Here is a 3,910-nt window from a genome sequence, read left to right on the forward strand (position 1 = left end):
TCACAGAGGAACACAGAAAGGAAAAGAAAACTGTCAGGTTCTGGGTATAAGAAAGAAGGGAAGCAATGTTTATTCATAGTGTAGTACACGTCACATACTGCTCTGGTTTCCTCCAGTCGGCACTGAGTTAAGGATGTGCTGGGCACCTGGGACAGCAAGCTAAATAGGAGAAATGTGGTTCCTTCCCTCAGGAAGCGTATCTCCCAGCAGAAAGCAGGGGAGACAGACATAAAAGAGCTGATTTTACATTTAATGAATTACAAGCTGCATAATGTGCTATAAAATGAGATGTGCAGGGTTCCCTGAGAGGATGTAAGGAAGAAACCTAACCTTACATGTTACCTCCTCCACAATAATCCCTTAAACTAGATGCTGTAATCCTGTTTCACAGGAGCTAACAGAGGCAGAGAGAAAGGAAGCAATTTCCTCCAAAGTCAGTCAGGAACTAAATACTGTATTGGAGCCAGCCTTTGAGCCAGTGTTGGTCTGTCAGGGTTCATGGTCTTTTTCCTATGCTATGTGATTTTGTGAGTGGTTGTCTCAATTTATTCTAATTGCTAAAGTTAAGAATCTGAGAGAAATGCAACACATTTGTCAGGAGATGCTAGAATTTGTATAATGTCTAGTGCTCTCTGAATCATTTTCTTAGTAAGCAGTGATGGAGCCTCATTTAAGGAATCCTCTGGAATTGGTCATTCCATCATAATGACTCTCATTTAAATATTTATGAATTTTCCCATCTAAGATACAGACACATCCCCAGTTAGGATTCTCAAAGCCAACCAAGTGCATGGGCTGGGAAGTCAGCAAGTTCACATTGCTACAGTAGTATGGAAGTTTGGAATCTACAGGGCTCCACACTCAGCCCTCATTCAGATCTTCTCTCTGATCTGCCAGTGCCTCCTCTCTCTCACTTTATTATTCTGGGACACGCCTGTCACTCTAACTCAACTATAAACAACTTTGAATATATTAGAAACATATCTTACTTATCTTTGTACCAGAGTGACAAGCATGTCACTGTAGGTATTCAATGATTAAATAAAATAAATAAGTTAAAATGCTCTCAGGAATTCCCTGGTGATCCAGTGGTCAGGACTCAGCGCTCTCACTGCCAGGGCCTGGGTTCAATCCCTGATCTGGGAACTAAGATCCCACAAGCCATGTGGTGAGGCCAAATAAATTAATTAATTAAATGCTCTCCTTCTAATATTTAATAGTAATACTTTTATTAAACATTATTGCTTCAAATCCTGAGGAAAATGAACAAAGCTGGAGGCATAACGCTCCTAGACTTCAGACAATACTACAAAGCTATGGTAACTAAAACAGTGTGGTATTGGCACAAAAACAGACATATGGATCAATGGAACAGAATAGAGAGCCCAGGAACTTCCCTGGTGGTCCAGTGGTTAAGACTTTGCCTTCCAGTGCAGGGGGTGCAGGTTTGATCTCTGGCTAGGAAGCTAAGACCCCACATGCCTCGTGGCCAAAAAACCAAAACATAAAACACAAGTAATATTGTAACAAATTCAATAAAGACTTTTAAAAAAATGAAAAAAAAACTGAATTTGAATCAAGCCATCTTAAAAAAAAAAAGCCCAAAAATAACCCACCCACCTATGGTCAATTGATCATTGACAAAGGAGGCAAGAATATATAATGGAGAAAAGACAGTGTCTTCAGCAAGTGATGCTGGGAAAGCTGGACTGTCTCATGTAAATCAATGAAATTAGAACATTCCCTCACACCACATACAAAAATAAACTCGGGACTTCCCTGGTGGCTCAGTGGTTAAGAATCTGCCTGCCAATGCAGGGGACATGGGTTTGAGCCCTGGTCCAGGAAGATCCCACATGCCACGGAGCAACTAAGCCTGTGCGCCACAACTACTGAGCCTGCACTCTAGAGCCCGCAAGCTACAGCTACTGAGCCCATGTGCCACAATTACTGAAGCCCACGCACCTATGGCCTGTGCTCCGCAACAAGAGAAGCCACTGTAATGAGAAGCCCACGCACCACAATGAAGAGTAGCTCCCGCTCTCTGCAACTAGAGAAAGCCCACGCACAGCAACAAAGGCCCAGTGCAGCTAAAAATAAATAAATAAATTTATAAAAAATAAACTCAAAGTGGTTTAAAGTCCTGAATATAAGACATAACACCATAAAACTCCTAGAAGAGAACATAGGCAAAACATTCTCTGACATAAATTATAGCAATATTTTCTTTTTTAAATTAATTAATTTATTTATTTATTTTTGGCTGCACTGGGTCTTCGTTGCTGCACATGGGCTTTCTCTAGTTGCAGAGAGAGGGATTACTCTTTTGTTGCCGTGTGTGGGCTTCTCATTGCAGTGGCTTCTCTTGTTGCAGAGCACGGGCTCTAGGTGCATGGGCTTCAGTAGTTGTAGCGCATGGGCTCAGTAGTTGTGGCATGCAGACTCAGTAGTTGTGGTTTGCGGGCCCTAGAGCACAGGCTCAGTAGTTGTGGCACACGGGCTTAGTTGCTCCGTGGCATGTGGGATCTTCCCAGACCAGGGCTCAAACCTGTGCCCCCTGCATTGGCAGGAGGATTCTTAACCACTGAGCTACCAGGGAAGTCCCAGCAATATTTTCTTAAATCAGTCTCCCATGGCAAAAGAAATAAAAGCAAAAATAAACGAATGGGACTTAATCACACTTATAAGCTTTTACACAGCAAAGGAAACCATAAACAAAATGAAAAGACAACTATGGACTGGGAGCAACTATTTGCAAATGATAACACCAACAAGGGCTTAATTTCCAAAATACACAAACAGCTTATGCAACTCAAAATCAAAACAAAACAAAACATAAACCACCCCATCAAAAAATGGACAGAAGACCTAAATAGACATTCCTCCGAAGAAGCCATACAGGTGGTCAAAAAGCACATGAAAAGATGCTCAACATCGCTAATTATTAGAGAAATGCACATCAAAACTACAGTGAGGTACACCTCACACTGGTCAGAATGGCCAACATCAAAAAGTCTACAAATAATAAATGCTGGAGAGGGTGTGGAGAAAAGGGAACCCTCCTACATTGTTGGTGGGAATGTAAATTGGTGCAGCCACTATGGAGTACAGTATGGCATTTTCTTAAAAAACTAAAAATAGAGCTACCATATCATCCAGCAATCCCACTTCTGGGCATATAACCAGAAAAGAAGAAAAGTCTAATACAAAAAGATACAAGCACCCCAATGTTCATAGCAGGACTCTTTACAATAGCCAAGGACTTCCCTGGCGGCCCAGCAGTTAAGACTCTCTGCTTCCAGTGCAGGGGGTGTGGGTTCAATACCTGGTTGGGGAACTAAGATCCCACATGCTGTGTGGAGTGGCCAAAAAACAAACAAAAAAACAAACAAACAAAATACAAGAGCCAAGACATGGAAGCAACCTAAGTGTCCATCAACAGATGAAAGGCTAAAAAAGATATAGTATATATATATATATATATATATATATATACACACACACACACACACACACACACACACACACACACACAATGAAATATTACTCAGCCATAAAGAATAAAATATTGCCATTTGCAGCAACATGGATGGACCTAAAGATTATCATACTAAATGAAGTAAGTCAGAGAGAAAAAGACAAATATTATATGATATCACTTACATGTGGAATCTAAAAAATATTACTAATGAATTTATTTACAAAACAGACTCACAGACATAGAAAATAAACTTATGGTTACCAAAGGGGATAGAGGCAGAGGAGGGATAAATTAGGAATATAGGATTATCAGATACACACTACTATATATAAAATAGATAAACAACAAGGATTTATTGTATAGCAAAGGGAACTATATTCAATATATTGTAATAAACTACAATATAATGGAAAGTAACCTGAAATATAC

The sequence above is a fragment of the Eubalaena glacialis genome, chromosome 8 (genome assembly GCF_028564815.1).
Source record: "Eubalaena glacialis isolate mEubGla1 chromosome 8, mEubGla1.1.hap2.+ XY, whole genome shotgun sequence".
Lineage (NCBI taxonomy): Eukaryota > Metazoa > Chordata > Mammalia > Artiodactyla > Balaenidae > Eubalaena > Eubalaena glacialis.